This window comes from Mirounga angustirostris, unplaced genomic scaffold (genome assembly GCF_029215605.1).
Source record: "Mirounga angustirostris isolate CCGP_5_RB_7025 unplaced genomic scaffold, mMirAng1.0.hap1 SCAF_4, whole genome shotgun sequence".
NCBI lineage: Eukaryota > Metazoa > Chordata > Mammalia > Carnivora > Phocidae > Mirounga > Mirounga angustirostris.
Genome location: NW_026991712.1, coordinates 85618371 through 85635715, shown reverse-complemented (window position 1 = coordinate 85635715; position 17345 = coordinate 85618371). Strand labels below are relative to the sequence as shown.

Sequence of the window (17345 nt, the reverse complement as noted above, 5' to 3'; positions counted from 1 at the left end):
TATTTATTTGAGAGAGAGAATGAGATAGAGCATGAGAGGGGAGAGGGTCAGAGGGAGAAGCAGACTCCCTGCTGAGCAGGGAGCCCGATGTGGGACTCGATCCCAGGACTCCAGGATCATGACCTGAGCCTAAGGCAGTCACTTAACCAACTGAGCCACCCAGGCGCCCAAGCAATACATCTTTTAAAATATGGGTAAAAGACTTGAACAGACACTTTAGAAATAATGATATAATAGTCAATAAACACATAAGAGTGCTCAGTATCATTAGTTGTCAAGAAAATGGAAATTAAAACCACATTGAGATATCATTACACTCAGGAGAATAAATAAAATTAGAAGTCTGAAAACACCAAATCTTCGTAAAGATGTGGAACAATGTTAAAAAAATCATTCACATTTGTTAAACAGTAAGGCAGGCTTTATTCAGGAGGCCTACTACCATAGGGTTTTCTTTTAGACTAGCCTAGGCTCAACTCCAAGTCCAACAAGGGATAGTGGGAATGTATAGCCTGGAACAGGAACAGAGAGAGGTTTAGTGAAGAAAAATTTACTAAGAGGAAACATCAGGGGTAAGAGAGAAGATTCTGGCTAAATCAACCCAAGGGACTCTTGCTGAAGGCCTGCCAAAATGATCAGGTACCACCCCGGTGATGGTGGAGAATGAGGAACCTGACCAGATATCATGGGAGGGGGAATTCTGGTTAAAAGGACTTGGTAGGATTCTTGCTAAAATTGGACAACACAAAGACAAACTCAGAAGTCTGAAAATCAGGGCCTACTTGAGAAGAGAGTTTAGAGGAGTCTGACAGAGTTTGGTCAAGGAGAGAATTTTTGTCAACAACCAGAGCACTCATACATTGTTGTCATGACCATAAAATGGTACAGCCACTTTGGGAAACATTTTGGCAGTTTCTTATAAAATTAAACATACACCTCTCCCTCGTTGATTCCATCAAACCCTCTCTTAGGTGTTTGTCCAAGAGAAATTAAAAAAGAATGTGTATATGAAAACACTTATAATAAGAATGCTCTTAGCAGATTTATTCACAACAGCTCAAATTGAAAACAATCCAAATATCCCTTATTGGGAGAATGGTAAAGAAATTGTGAAATCTCTATGTGATGGAATCCTACTCAGCAATGAAAAGGAATGAAAATCTGATATACTAAATAACATGGATAAAATTCAAAGACATTATGCAGAGAGAAATAAGTAGACATAAGCATACATACTCTGTGATCCCATTTACAGGAATTTCTAGAAAAAACAAAACTTAAGGTGAAATAAATAAGGATAGTGGTTGTCAAAAGATTCAGAGGATAATGACAATATTCATGATTCTACTGCTTTTAACATGAATGGTCTGGTATTTCCTAAATCCAAGCACATCTGACAACAGAATGAAGTAGAATGCTCTTAGTCCATTTTATAGAACAAAGAATGAGATAATTGAAGTATATTTATCCAAAGCCATACAAGGGCAAAACCATTTATTTTAAATTGAAGTATAATTAGTCAGTGTCATATTAGTTTGGGGTGTGCAATATAATGATTCAAAATTCTATAAATTCTATACATTACTAAATGCTAATCACAATAGGTGTATTCTTAATCCCATATATCTATTTCATTCATCCCCCGCCAGGGGCTGAATGAACCATCTTTACAACCAAGAGCTTGTCCTCTGGAGCATACATTAGTTCGGTCTTTCTTCTCAGACAGTATATCAGGATTCTTCAGCTGTAGGGATCAGAAGGGAGAGGGAGAGGGCAAATGAGGGAGGGATGGAAGTAGAAATTCTTTCATCCCCTCCCTGTCTCTTCCTCCCTCCCTACCCCCCTCTCTCCGCTTCTTTCTCCCTCCTGCTTTTTCTACCACACCCGGCTCTGACCCTTCTCCCCCCTTCTGTTATATAACAAAAACAATTCTCGCCATTCTGGATCTGGCTTCTGTTCTCCCCCCGCCCCCGCCCCCACAAGCCTCCTAGGAGGTCTCATTGCCCTTTTCCAACCCCCGTTCCCACCCACTCCCCCCCCCTCCATGTTTCCTTTCCTGCCCTAGGGATCTACTCCGCCTGCCTAAGTGAGTGAGTACACAACTCCGCTGAGCTGGGCGTGGGGAGCTCAAGCGCCTAGGGTGCTCGGTAGGCCTTTCAGGTTGCCCACTGCACGGAGGCTGAGCAGTCAATCCGAATAAAGGCTTTATACAAAGAACTTTCTGCTTTGAAAAACTTCATTATTTCCATTCTCAGGGTTCTTTGCGGGACTAGAAGCTAAACAACAATGTATTTAACAAGTCTTAACAGTGCTTCAGACCCTGTTCTCTGGGAGGAGACACCATGATCCCTGCCTTCCTGGAGTCCGGTGTTAGACACGGGAAACCAAACAACACACCGTCCCCCTAGGCCTCTTGGGGAAGGGCAGGCAGACTCTCCTTTGGGTGAAGGTGGAGCAATGCAAAGAGCCACCACCGGAGCACAACAGGCCTTCAGCTTCCCAAAGACCCCACGGAGGTCAGGTCCGGGGAATTGCGGCCCCGGGGTCTATGCAGGTGCTGGCGATGAGGCAGGTCAGGAGCAAAGTGTGGCAAGGCTGTTCCGCTGCCCTTAGAGTTTCGGAATCACCCAATGCCCCAGTTTCAAATGAGACAAACAACATGATCTATCTCTGTTCTGCAAAGCTATAAAAATTGCGGTTTTCCTGCAGAATGGACAGCAATAAATCCTGGGGTGCAAGTTCCAACTGCCTATGAAATCGGGGGAACTGCAACGTCAAGTCTCTGTGGCGCAATCGGTTAGCGCGTTCGGCTGTTAACCGAAAGGTTGGTGGTTCGAGCCCACCCAGGGACGTGTGCCTGGCTTTTAACTCAATTCCGCCTGTTTCCTGCTGTTTATCACCTGCAGATTTTCTCACATAAAATCTATGTTACTGGATTCTAGGTCCTACGACCTCACATCAGCTAACTCTTAAATAAGATCCACCCCCCCCACCCCCCCAACTTCATTCTCTTAGAATATCTGCTCACCTATCAGCTTTATACCCCTAAACAGGAACTCAGACAAAAATAAATACCCATGTTCTGGTGGGGTAAAGTTTTTTATTCTGCTCTTAAAGATTGGATGAATAAGTTAAACTTTTGTGACTCAATTTTTTAAAAAGTCTAAATTTGTTTGCATTCATTGTTCAAAATTCCTTGGGAAGATTGTTCTTAAGGGTGCTTACTTTTTTTTAAATTAAGACTTTATTATTTTTTAGAGCAGTTTTAGGTTCACAGCAAGTCGAGGGGAGGGTACAGAGATTTCCCATACATACTTCCTGCCCTCCACCCCCACATGAATTGCCTCCCTCATTGTCAACATCCCCCACTGGAGTGCTGCATTTGTTACAACTGATGAACCTACATTAGCACATCAGAATCACCCAAAGGCCATAGTTTACCTTGGGGTTCACTCTTGGTGTTCTACCTTCTGTGGGTTTGGACAAATGTATCATGAAAGTATCCACCATTAGAGTATCACACAAAGTATTTTCACTACCCGAAAAAACCTCTGTGCCCCCTTTCTGGCAACCACTGATCCTTTTACTGTTTCCCCAGTTTTGCCTTTTCCAGAATGTCATATAGTTGGAATCATGCAGTGTAGCCTTTTCAAATCAGCTTCTTTCACGTAGTAATACACATTTAAGATTCACACATTTAAGATTCTTTGATGTCTTTTCAAGGATTGGCAGCTCATTTCTTTTGAGTGTTGAGTATTACTTCCTTGTCTGTATGTATCACAGTTCATTTATCCCTTCACCTACTAAAGGACATCTTGGTTGCTTCTAAGTTTTGGCAATTGTGAGTAAAGCTGCTATAGGCATGGGTGGGCAGGTTTTTGTGTGGGTGAAACTTTCAACTCCTCTGGCTAATAGCAGGGAGCCTGATTGTTGACTCCTATATTAAGAAAATATTTTTAGTTTTGTAAGAAAGTGCCAAACTGTCTTCCAAAGTGCCTGTACCATTTTGCATTCCCACCAGCAATAAAGGAGAGTTCCTGTTGCTCCACATCTTCACCAACATTTGGTGTTGATGTGCCTCAGTTTTTTCATCTGTAGCATGAGGCCAACAGGGGTAACCTGTACCCAGGAAGTGCCTGGATTTGGTAATTGCTCTATCAATAATGTCCTGATCAGTGGAATCCTCATCATAATTATCCTTTGCATTTTTTTGACAGAGGCATTTCTTCTATAGTATGTGTACTATTTATTTAACTGCTTTCATATGGCTTTTGCAATTAAGTCGGTTATATGGTTTTATGATTCTGAATAGGCTGCAACCATCATTCTTGTACACATACCTTTCGCCACCTGTGCAGGTATTTCTATAGTGTACAGAACTGGAAGTGCAACTACTATATTATAGTATTCCCAGGATTCTAATTTTAAGAAATCCTGCAAATTTGCCTTCCACAGAAGCAGTGCCTAAAAATTACATTCCAATTTATTTCCCAGCCTGTCCATGTCCCTTTCTTCGTTTCTTTGCCAAGACAACAATCTTTCTGAATCTCTATGATCTTTTTTTTTTTTTTTTAAGCTTTTATCTATCTATTTGACAGAGAGAGACACAGCGAGAGAGGGAACACAAGCAGGCTTCCCGCCGAGGAGGGAGCCCGATGCAGGGCTCGATTCCAGGACTCTGGCTCGATCCCAGGACTCTGGGATCATGACCTGAGCCGAAGGCAGACGCTTAAGGAATGAGCCACCCAGGCGCCCCTATTATATTCTGATAAGGGAAATGCTGCCCTCCTGACTTAACTAAAGGGCAGGTACAACACAGGGACATCGTGAACATTACACAGAAACATTCTGTTGCATATGTTGGACGGCTAACCTTTCAGGATGTAGTCATTGAATACAGAGTCCTCCAATCACTGTCATTGTTTTCTGTAGTCAGCTAAGTTTAGGGCAGACTGCTCAGAGTGATGGCTTTGCTTCCTGCCAAGTAGCTTATCCAAGGGGAGAAAAGTCTCTCTGGCTCCAGATGGCTTTTCCTCTTTTTAAAAATAAATTTGGGGGCACCTCGCTGGCTCAGTTGAAAGAGCCTTCGACTCTTGCTCTCTGGATCGTGAGTTTGAGCCCCATGTTGGCTGTAGAGATTGCTTAAATAAATAAAACTTTAAAAAATAAATGTTGGTTTTGCTTTTATTCGATGAAAACAATCTCTAATGCCTGTTCTCCTTGCTATGCAATGGTGAGCTGGCATGCAGATAACTGTCTCTAGAGTATTCCTTGACAGTTTTTGGTTTTTTGCTATGTCCATAAAAATTAGCCTATCTGAGACCTATCATTGGAGCCAATAGAATCCTGCCCTTGACCGGCTCTTCCTGCACACCTGGACCATTAAGTGCTATTGGCTCAGTTCTTCCGTTGAATCTCATGAGCAGAAAGTGAGCAAAGATCTTTGCCTTTTCCATACTAAGTGGGGTGATTGGAAAACTCCTCTCTCTCTCTCTCTCTCTCTCTCTCGCTCTCATTGTGCATCATTATTTTCTCCTATCAGCGGCCATCAGTGTGTGATTGTGGTTTAATTTTATGAAGTAAATTCCTGGGGCTAATCTCTGATGAGTGGTAGTTGACAGGGATCTCTAGTCCCTGGTAGGTCACAGATGACAACTAATCTAGCCTGTGAGACTTTTTGATTGCCTGTTGTCCTGAGGATTCTGGTCGGTATTTTCTGGTATTTACTTGGGGAATGCTATTGTTTGCTGGGCTCACATATATATTTCTGTATATTGTGGGTATGTGGGTGGTGCTGTGGATATTCTTACAGGTTCTCTTGACTCGCTGCAAAAATTTAACAGAGTAATTTGTTGTTTTCAGTGTTCTGACATTCCAAAATCTTACACCTTGGTGTTGTGCACTGCACGGCTTCTGAGACCTTCTCAAACTTCATTCCTTGTCACACGTTGTTGTTGCTGTTGTTGTTGTTGTTTGCACGGTGCTTGCTTTTTATCACAGCAACCACCCAAATCCAGCTTTGCGAAGAAATGATATCATTGAAAAGAATTTAGCATGATCTAATGTTCTTGAATTTTACTGTATGTAAATTACATCTCTATAAAGCTGACTTAAAAATTTTTTTAAAAGACTGACAATCCCAAATGCTGACAGGATGAGGAGCACTGGAATCTCTTAATTCTGGAAAGAGTACAAATAAATTCCAAAACTGTTGGGAAAAAAAAAATTGGCAGTGTCAACTAAGGGTCATGCATTCGTGGTTATATACTGTGGCCCAGAAATTCGACTTTCAGCTACATACCTTAGTCCTGTGCTGTGCAATATGAAAGTTCAAGCCACATGCAGCTACTGAACACCTGAAACGTTGTTAGTATCACATGTTGCAATGACAATAGTTTTGATATAGTAGGTCTAGTGCAATATTAAAATAGATTTCATCTTTTTCATTTTACCTTTTTAAAATGTATCTACTATGGAGTGCCTGGGTGGCTCAGTGGTTTTAGTGGCTGCCTTCAGCTCAGGTCATGATCCCAGGGTCCTGGGACCGAGCCCCACGTCAGAGCCTGCTTCTCCTTCTCCCCACTTGTGCTCTCTAGCTCTCCTTCTCCCAAATAAATAAATAAAATCGTTTAAAAATGTATCTATTAGAAAAATTAGAATTATATGTGACTGGCATTATATTTCCACTAAAACGGGCTGTCCTAGAGAAATGTATATGTCCACTAAAAGACATATAAAAGAATGTTCATGTAAATCCATAATATCCTAAACTGGAACCAACTCACATGGGCAAGAGCAGAATAAATATATTGAGACATAATTCATACAAGGAATATGGAAACAAGAACTACATGGAAAACATGGATAAATTTCAGACATGATGTTGAATGAAAGAAGTCAGACCAATGCCTCTCTCCCCACCCCCAAAAAACAGTATATGCTTTCTGATTCAATGTCTGTGAAAGCAAAGGCCAAGAAAAATTAACATATATTGATAGAAGTGGGGGGCAGTGTGGTGTGGGGGTTTGGGATGGAGATGACTCTGTGAGCTCTTGGGTGGGAAAAGGCATGAGGAAGATTTCTGTGGTCTGTTAAAGTTCCATACTTTAGTTGGTACTACCTCAGTGCTTGTTCAGGTTGGCTTACATTGGTAACGGTTTTTTAGTGGTACACGTTTTGTACTTTATATTTAGTAGGCCTTGGTTTGAAAACGTTTAAAGCCACTTGGCTATGCTAAAGTGAAATTGATACTTCTTCTGGTTTGGTGGAGGCAAGTGGGCAAAGTAAGTTGAAACTATTTGTTGTGGTGTTTTTTGCTCTCCTCGGATTTTTGGCTTTCCTCTGCTATCTGCTGTCTAATTACTTCTGTATTGCTCACAGCCATTACCTTAAGCTGACATCCAGCTGTTAAAGGTGTGTCAAGCAGAGAACAAAGTCGGCTCTTTTCAGAATAATTACGACTCAACAGGGGTGGTGGTGAAGTTGAGAAATCCTGATGGAGAAAGTAGTTCAGTTAGGCTTCATTAAGAGAGGCCAAGGGAAGGACCCTGGCAGGTATTACAGAAAGTTGGGTGGGCGGGGCAGGGAGTCACCACATTCACCCCACAACTATACTTTCAAGAACTTCTGGGAGCATTCACAAATAGCCAAAAATATTGACCTGATGAGTTAGGCAGCTTCACCAGAATGAACTGTCTAGACTAGCAGTTTGCGGGCTTTCAGCTCATCCGTTTACCAAGGAAAGGAAAACAAAAACAAAATATTCCCAAGCCTTCTGTGGGTTTTTTCTTTCTCCTCTTGTTTCTGTCTCTTTTCTAAATCCTGTTTTTCTCTTTGTTTAGTGACAACATTCTTATAACTGTTTGCATTTCTATAAGTCGACTTGAGTGAGATAACTCATCCAAAGTCTCTTTACTACTGATATTGAAATAAAGTTTTCATATTAACCTCTGTATACACATCATAGCTAGCTTTGAAATATGTTCAGGGGTGGAGAAGCTTCTATGGAAAATGTAGCCCTTGGAACATCCGAAGACAGGTCCTTTCTAGTCTTAAATAAAGCCAATTCCCAGTTATCGTATGGTCAACACACCCGTTGTCATTTTCTCTGTGTCACTCTCCATTCTGGTCCTTTGTGTCCCACCCTCAGCTTCTGGTGGATCTGGGAGACCTGTTGTGTTTTCGCTTTGTCTAGGATGCTCTTTCACTCTCTGGGACAGACTTGGGGAATGAAAGGTATTGGTATCCAGAGTCAAAGCCCCAAAGGTGCCAGAGCTTTGCTGGGCATGGCCTTCTGGCTCCCATGGAAGGTCAGAACCTCGCCATCACCATTTAAGTCCTACCTCAGAACTTTGTCTTTACTCTTTAATGACCACTAAAGCCATTGCTTCTGTGACTTCCATTCTTGTTCCGCAGTCTTGTCTGTGCTATAGAGAAATTAGCTTTGCAAAATTCAGTAAAAACGCGGCTCTTGGGGGCGCCTGGGTGGCTCAGTTGGTTAAGCAACTGCCTTCGGCTCAGGTCATGATCCTGGAGTCCCGCGTTGGGCTCCCTGCTCAGCGGGGAGTCTGCCTCTCTCTCTGACTCTCCCCCCTCTCATGCTCTCTATCTCATTCTCTCTCTCAAATAAATAAATAAAATCTTTAAAAAAAAAAAAAAACGCGGCTCTTGGGAATCAAATGCAGTGTCTTGGGGATGGGACAAAAATTCTACCAGAGACCCACAGTGGCTGACATGACTCTTTTACTCCTGCATCACCTAATCCACACAGAGATTGCATGGCTCTGTGTGACCTCCTGCAACCAGAGCCTGGAGTCATGCTCTTGTCCCAGGAACTTTCAAAAACAAGGAAACTTCTGCAGTGTACAACACTGGTTGTACAACAGTGCTTCAGCAACATCAGTCAAACCTGTGGGGAACGGCGTGAAGCCACCACCTGGGTAGAGCCCCATGACCATCCAAGGGACCGAGACCCCACCTGTGAGAGAGCAGGACTGGCTGAGGCTCCCATTTGTTCCTTTGCTTGGGGAAAGTGTGTGGATCTGATGAGGAAGCAGAGGCAGCAGGGGAGATGGCCCCTGGAGTTGAACTGACATTCAGCTGTATCTAGGCAGCTGAAGAAAGCCATTCAGAATTGTTGTTGGGGCCGCCACCCGGGTGGCACAGTGGGTTAAGCATCAGACTCTTGGTTTAGGCTCAGGTCATAATCTCAGGGTCGTGAACTGTTGGGCTCTGCACTCTGCACAGACTCTCCTTCCCTCTCCCTCGCCCCCCACCCCACACTTGCTCCTGTGTGTGCACTGTCTCTCTCTCTCAAATAGATCTTTAAAGAAAAAAAAAAGAATTGTTATTAAAAGTGAGGCGTCATTAATCTGTCTACTGCTACAGAGAAATAAAGCAGATGATTTTATGGTATGATGGTTATTCTCTAACCTGTGCTGCCCTATACTGTAGCCACTGGCCACATGTAGCTATTTAAACTTAATTATGAAGTAAAAAAAAAACAAATTTGAAAATTCAGTTTCTCAGCACTAGCCACATTTCAAGCCCTCAATTGCTGTAGGAGTCCAGGGGCCTCCGCATTTGAAACTGCACATCTGGCTCATTCATCTGGCATGTCAGTTACACATAAGATTTGTTTATGTCAAGGTCCTGACTTCTCCTTTAGCATTAGATTCATTTTAGTGCATCTAGGACATCCCTAGGACCAGCAGCTCCTGTGTCTGTATGATCTCTCCGCTTTCCCTGAGCTATAATGGAGAGGAGGACTTTCCTGTTTTCTCTGGGCTGGTAGAGAGGAACCATTCCATGCCCTGGCTACTGCAGGGCAGTGGTAAACCAGGCATGTCCAGGGTCTTGCATTGATCAGTCCAGCCCCAGCGTCGCTCTAGGTTACTCTAAAGGCTGCTCCTGCCCATACCTCAAGGGAATGCTTGTGGAGGCTCCTGGGCTCGCTTATTACTTCTGTTACAAACTATAACAACACGATTTTTTCCTTTCATGTGATTTTAGACTTACATCCTGTTTGTGGCAGTTCCTACTGGTATTTCAGTTGTGATGCTGATATACAGTTAACTTTAAAAATAAATTGTCTATGTAAAAGATGTAAATCAAAGTATGGAAAATATTAGCTAATCGATGATAAAGGTAAATGGATGTGGCCAAATATGGAAGTGCTGTGTTCACTAATGAACTTTGAAAAGGATGACTCTGTCTCATTATTATGGGCTAGCCTCCCTTTTCCTTGTCACTCCAGGAGCACTCCCTTTTGCCCTAAGTCAGGTAGGCAAGAATGCTCAGCGGTCTCTCTGCACTTTGAACACAAAAGGCACAGTGAACCTTTTTTTTTTTTTTTTTTTTTTTTTTGGCGAACCTCTCTAGGGAACTTCCTTGTTCGGACCATTAAGGAGAATCAAGATTTCATAAACACTTCTGATGATGTGATTACATCATCCCTGGGACCTCGGAGTGTGTTTCTGGGGAAGACTAAATCGTTCTGTGTGCTCTTTCTTCTTTATTTCATCAATTAGTCCTCAGTGTTTTGTAGGCTTTACTTTGAATCTTCTCTTTTTCTTTCCCCCAGATGGGGGAGGTTGAGCAAGAAGGAGGGGAGGCACATTTCGGTGAAGTCTTCTCAGTGAGCATTGGCATGATGGCCAGGCACAGGGGCTCTGGAGGGAGACGGCCTGGCTCTGAGTGCTGGCTCTCACCATCACCGGGCTCGGGCCCGGGGAAAGTCAGCTCAGCCTTTCAGTGCCCTAGTGTTCTCGTCTGCAACAAGGGTGGTCATGACCTACACACTCTCAGGGTCGTTACGTGCACTAGATACGCTACACACGGTACAGCACCGAGGAACTGTGTGCCGCTCACACAGTGAAGCTCTGAGAAAGCTGCTAGTAGTATGGTCATTAAGACTTTGGTTTCCACTTCTAACTGTACCACTGCTGACCTTCGACATTCCTCAGAATAAAGGAGTGTTAAATGGTTTGCTTGGCCTCTTCTCCGCCATATTAGTGACCAGCACCTGGAAAACTGGTTACTTGGTAATTTTGATAGTGATTTAACTGAGTGGAGATAGCGCAGCAGGGAACCGGTTCCAGCTTCATCAAATCCTTGCACCTTGGACAGGCATGATGATTGTTCTGCTCGTGGTAGACAGTCTATTGCACATGCTTCTAGCAAGAGCTTTTACTATCCAGTCAGACTTATCCCAAGTATTCTAAGAAAACTTCAAGTATGCACCAGTGATCCCTTTAAGGAAAAAAAGGAGTAAATATAATTTATCTGGAAGTTGTAGATTTCATCTTTCAGTGATGGTGGGGTATTTGTAGCAAACCAGCATTCACCCTGAAAAGAAAGAAAGTCTGAACGGAAGGAATTCTGTCTGAAGTCTTTGGAGAACTATCAGTTCAGTTCCAGAGAAGAGAAAGAAGAGAAGACGGGGGGCGCCTGGGTGGCTCAGTTGGTTAAGCGACTGCCTTCGGCTCAGGTCATGATCCTGGAGTCCCGGGATCGAGTCCCGCATCGGGCTCCCTGCTCAGCAAGGAGCCTGCTTCTCCCTCTAACCCTCCCCCCTCTCATGTACTCCCTCTCTCTCATTCTCGCTCCCTCAAATAAATAAATCTTTAAAAAAAAAAAAGAGAGAGAGAAGACGGAAGAGAAACTCAATGGAATAAAACTAATTTTCTAGCTTTTCCCCCTCAGGGCATTTGCCAGTTCTTGGCAGGAACAAGAGATTGAGAAACTGGAGAGAGGGCAGCTACTAAGAGCCAGAGAAAACAGCCACACATTAAGGAATTTCATAGATCTGGACAGAGAAAGAGGAGAAGGAGGTAGGACATGTGGAGCTGTCCAAGGATTCAGACTTGAGGAGCCAAGATCCTGGAGTGGGTTGAATGAGCTGGATGCTTGGGACAGAACTTCCCCCTCGATACATTTGCAAATTAAGCTATGTGCACGTAAGAGGCTATGAAGGCAAGCAGAGTGTAGCTGAAAGAGAGTGGAATTTTCAGCACTACCATGGGGCTAAGGAGATACAGACTGAAGTTCAGGGTTCATCGAAGAGGAGGGGCCTGAGGAAACATGCCAAGGTCTCAGGTGGGAGCCCTAGCCGTCCACAGCACAGCAGCCTGAGCAAACTAGCTGTAGACTGAGGCTTCCCATGAGTGCAAACAAGCTGCAAATCAGCGTCGTGAAGGATTGGAGGTGATCCGGTCCTCTGCTGCCTGCTGGGGGAGAGGGTGAATAATCTTCAGAGAAAGACGACATCGTCCAAACAGGCTATCATTCTTCACACAACAGGGTCATCATTCAATCACAATATTCTAGGATTGTAAGGGAGGAGAAACAAGAGGGGGAAGAAAGCAAACCATGGAAATTGACTCATGGGTGATGGAGATACTGAGTTATCAGATAGGAACTTAAAGTGGTAGGTCTTAGGGGCACCTGGCCGGCTCAGATGGTAGAGCATATGACTCTTGATCTTGGGCTTGTGAGTTCAAGCCCCACATTGGGTGTAGAGGTTACTTAAAATATTTAAAAGTTACTTCCAATTTTTTAAAAAGATAAAGTGGTATGATTCAGCTGTCCAGAAAGTAGATGACAAGATAAAAATTTTCATCAGAGAAATAGAATCAATTTTAAAAATCAGATGAAAATAACAGAAATAAAAGATGTAATAGCTGACATTTTTTTAAAAAGTCATAGCAGTTTGGAAGAGAGATTATTAACCTGGAAATCTGTAAGTAGAAAAAAACTCTCCAGACTTAAGCATAGAGAGCTAAAAGCAAGAGAAATTGAGAAAAAAGAGTGTTACAAAGATATGGGCCTTGTCCTGAAGGCCTAACACATGTATAATTAAAGTCTCAGAGGTTGGAGGAGCCAGAAAGTGGGGCAGAAACTATATTGAAAGATAATATGGACAATTACGGAAAAATCGTGGTGATCTATCCAACCACATGTGCAAGAAGATCAATGAACTACAAGCCAGATGAGGACAAGAAAATCACACCCCCAAACTTCTGAACACCAAAGACAAAGGAAAACAATCATAGCAGCACCCGGATTGGGGAAAGGGGGCGAATTCCCATTTCATCTTCCAAAGATTGGGAGCTGAATTCTCAGCAAAAACAATGAAAAAGAAGACCTCAGGGAAGGGCTAGAGCAAGATCATTTCCAGCCTATTGGTGCTGCTAATCCCTGGCTGAGTATCTTTCAAGAGGAAGTGAAGACCTTACCACATAAGCAGCTGACACTAACTACAGGAAATGCAAAAGGTAACTCTTCAGGCAGATGCTAAACGGCCACAAGGGAAATGTGGAAAATGAAGGTAGGAATGAAGAGCAGTGGGTGGATAGGTTAAACATGTGACTAAAAGTCAAATAAATCTCACTATACAAACAACAATAATAATAATGTTTATGAATTCAAAGTGTATGTTGAAAGAAAATTAATGTGAAACACTCAAAAATGAGGTGAGTAAATGGAAATGAGATGTTCCAGAGTTCTAGCATTGTCTAGGAAATGTAAGAGGTTCTAATGTATCAGTCTTTTGCATAGATTTTAGAGAATACATGAAAGTAACTTATTTGTGTCCATATGAAACAAATATTGAACTAAATATTTAGTGTAGTATTTATTGAATTAATATTAACTAGAACTAAAATGAGTCAACCTTTTGGGAATTCTCAGGTTTTAAAAAATAATTAACTTTCTTTATCGATGCTGTATATATCTATCTGTTATGTCCATCTGGTCTAATCTGTCACTCAAAGACACTGTTAATTAACTTCATGTTGGATGTTAAGGTTGTAAAAATAGAAAGTAGACAGTGAAATGTGATAAAGGTCTAAACCCTTGTGACTATCAGACAGACCCATGTATTTCCATCAACCCAGGAAGTTTCTTGGCAAAATATTTCAAAGGGGGAACCGCTCTTCTCCGCGGATCCTTCCTGGGAATGGGATCACACAGGAGTATCAGATAGGTACGTTTAAATGCATATGTTTTAGGTGTTCAGAAATGTCTTTATGGTGGTCATCTTTTGCTGAACACACTTTTGGAGGGGGTTGTCCGCGTTATTGCCTTATCCATAGTTTAGATGTTTTTACTGCGCAGTACTGATCCATTCTAAAAGTATACAAGGGTTTGGGTATAGACATGTGTTGATGGACATGTGGGTCTTATCCAGCTTTGCCTAGTATAAATGACATTGCACCATCGTTTGTGTAGAAGCCTCTTTGGGATGTAGGCATTCATTGTTCTCAGGAAGTAAATAGCAATATTACTAGGAACAGGGTAGGTATATTTTTTACATTTTCGAGAAACTGCCAAATATCAGGAAAGTAGTTGTGCTTTAATTACACTGCAGTCTCAGTATCACACAGTAACCTCATACTCATTCGAATGGGGGAGGGAGAGGGAAAACAACTTTAAAAATCTATTTTTCTAGACTTTTCGTCTTCACTTTGTTCCAAATACTAAAGCCTCTGTGAATGTGGCTGGGGTCACACCAAGTGTCCCCACCAGCCTATTCGGGTCTGGCTGCGGAGCCACACAGAGGCTCCAAGGCAGCCCACCCAGGAATCACTGATAAACGCCAGGTAAGGATAGACCTTCCCTCCCCAGTCATGGCTCTGTCACTCTTGGGGTCTGTGCCACTAAGAACGGTTTCTTGCGCTTCCTTTTCATCCCGCCGTTCCATGGCCTGGATTTCACTGGACACTGTTCGATGGTCACGGCCACAGGCCTCTTGTCGGTGGCTTGAGAGCAGCCCAGGCAGGAACCGGAGGGACCGCTTTTGCCCGGAGGATACCAAAGAGACGCCCCTCTGCCGAGAGGACGGCGGAGAAGCGCAGAGCCCAAGCGCCCGCGAAGGAAGAGCGCGCGGGTGAGGCGCCGCGGGGCAGGCGGGAGGCCGGGGAGGGCGCGTCCTCCGGTTCCTGGGACGATTCCCGGCGCCGAGCCGCGGCCACGAGCCGAGAGCACCGACCGCGCCCGCGGTGAAAGGGGCCGCCGACAGCCCGGGAGAGCGGGTGACCCCACGGCCGGGCGGCGGGGGCGCCTGGGGGCTCAGACGCCCCCGACCGGCCGCCTCCGGGAGCTGGGGAGTCGGCGGGGCGCCTTCTGCACCGGGGCCGTCGTTCCGGAGCTGGAACCCGTGCGCTCGGTGCGGATCCCGGAGCCAGACTGCCGAGGGCCCCCGGGTCTTCGCCTCCTGGGGGGAGACGCGGAAGCCGAAGCCGGCGCCGCGCGGGGGCTGCGGTCCCTTTCCCTGAGGCGTCGCGGGGGCTCCCAGGGGCCTTTCGCGCTTGGAAAGAAGTTGGTGGCACGACCGAAGGTGTTCAGGGTTCCGGCCCGAGGCCCGCCACCCGTCCCGTTTCCGTAGTGTAGTGGTTATCACGTTCGCCTCACACGCGAAAGGTCCCCGGTTCGAAACCGGGCGGAAACAGCTTCCCTTTTGCCCCCACTTCTATTGTTGGTGAAAACAGAAAGGAGGAGCCTTTGAGCCGAGGCGGCCGAGGCGGGCGCAGCCCCGTTTTCCATTCAGAAAAGCAAACACAAAGCAAGACTGCAGTTGCCTTGCTTCCTGAAAGCCTGCTCGGCACTTCACAGCCCGGCCTCGCTCGTCCGCGGCGAGTCTCAGCGGAGAGCAGCGCACAGCCAGTTCGTCAGGCCCCCAAGGGCTCCCGGCACCAGGCCCACTTCAGGTTTCCTCTACCTCCAGAAAGCCCCTAAGCTGCTCCCCTGGTACCTCAATCCGCTGCCCGGGCGGACGGGCCCCGTGCCTCTGAACACCAACCCAGGCTCCCCTGTGGGGCACACGTGGCTTTCCCGACCCCAGCACGCCGGCGCAACGGGTGCGTTTGCCCCACAGAGCAAAGGAAAACCAACTGCGCCTGGGACTCGTAGAGGAAGAGTTTCAGGCTCCTCCTAGGGAGCCCGCAGGTGCCAGCATCAGGAGAGCCCCTGAGCTAGCTGGCGGGTCCCGAAGTAGAGGGACCCCACCCGCGGCGAGCCAAGTCCGCCCCGCACTCACCAGGAGACCGAGGCTCGGACAGAGAGCGTGGCCTTGGCTCTGCCACACACAGGGCTAAAGCTCGACTAGAACGTCGCACAGGCCAGTTACCTTGGGGCCAGACCTCAGAGCCCAAAGCGCCTCTGAGGCTGGGAGAGGTGATGAGCAGCGGGGCAAGGGCTGGGAGCCTTGGGCCGCTGGGAATCGCCCCCACTTTTGCTCGTCCGTCTGGGAAATCTAACCTTTATTTTCAGGGTTTTCACCTGCAAGGGCCAAAGCAGGGATCCTGTGTGGACTCCTGGTGATCTGTGTGATCCGATTTGGATCTTCAGCGCTGCGGCTCAGGTTCCATTCCCAATCAGGGAGACCTTTTGGCACTGTCACCTTACTTAGCATTTTCCTTTTCATCCCGGTAAGTGTGGTGTACAGCAACGGGCATGTGCAGAAGTGTCTCTACACTGAGTCCCTAAATACCAGAGGTCCAGGCTCAGGGTCCTTGTGATCTCCTGGCTGGGAGAGGAGAGCTGCTGGGATGAGCAGCCAGGGCAAGCGGCTCACCTCCATTCACCTCACAAACCTAAAGTCTCACTTCAAGGGTTTTCATCTAAAGAGAACCTGGGACTTGACTTTATCACTCCTTTAAAACAAACAAACAAACAAACAAACAAACAAACACTTTGAAACATACAAAACAAGTTGCAGGAGTGGTCACGTCCTGTATCCCTCAGCTAAGTGCACCAGTTAGCATTTGCCCACATTTACTTTCTCTCTCTCCATATAAATGTTTGAAAGTACCCTGCAGACATCTCAAGGTAACTGGCTGGGCCACTGTTGCTCCTTTCCTTGGGCGATGTCCGTCAAAACCAGCCTCTGCAGGACCTTGCCTCCAAGGCCAGGGGAGGACATTGTCCTCTGGAGGAGGCCCCTCTTGTCCCTTCAGGAACCAGACCCCTGTTGCCTTCAGGCTGTTAGAGAAGCTTCAGGCAGGCCGAGTGTTACTTGCCTCTCCCAGATGGTGCAGGCCAGGTGTGCCCTGTGCTTGTAGGAACACGTTGAGGTTGTCATGCCCCCAGCACCACCTGCCCTCTGGACTCCTTCTGGTGGCTTTGGTAGGCAGTGGGTCCAGGGTCAGCCTGAGCTCTAGAACCCCCCACCCCAGGAGAGACCCTTCAGGGAGGTGCAGCTGCCCCCTTAGCTCCTGCCCTCCTGACTCTCCGTGCCCTGCAGGGATCTTAGAGGGTCCTGGCCCAGCAAAAAGTGAAGAATCCTTTCCTGTGGTGGGAGGATGAGGGCAGCAGGTGGAAAATTCTTCAACGGGAAGGGGGAAGTT

General features: G+C 45.6%; 2 non-coding genes across 2 annotated transcripts; both read left to right on the top strand.

Moving 5' to 3' along the window:
* Nucleotides 1-2778: 2778 nt before the first annotated feature.
* TRNAN-GUU (transfer RNA asparagine (anticodon GUU)) lies at nucleotides 2779-2852 on the top strand. The gene has a single exon. It is a non-coding gene; the product is annotated as a tRNA-Asn (tRNA).
* Nucleotides 2853-15375: 12523 nt separating this feature from the next.
* TRNAV-CAC (transfer RNA valine (anticodon CAC)) lies at nucleotides 15376-15448 on the top strand. The gene has a single exon. It is a non-coding gene; the product is annotated as a tRNA-Val (tRNA).
* Nucleotides 15449-17345: the final 1897 nt, after the last annotated feature.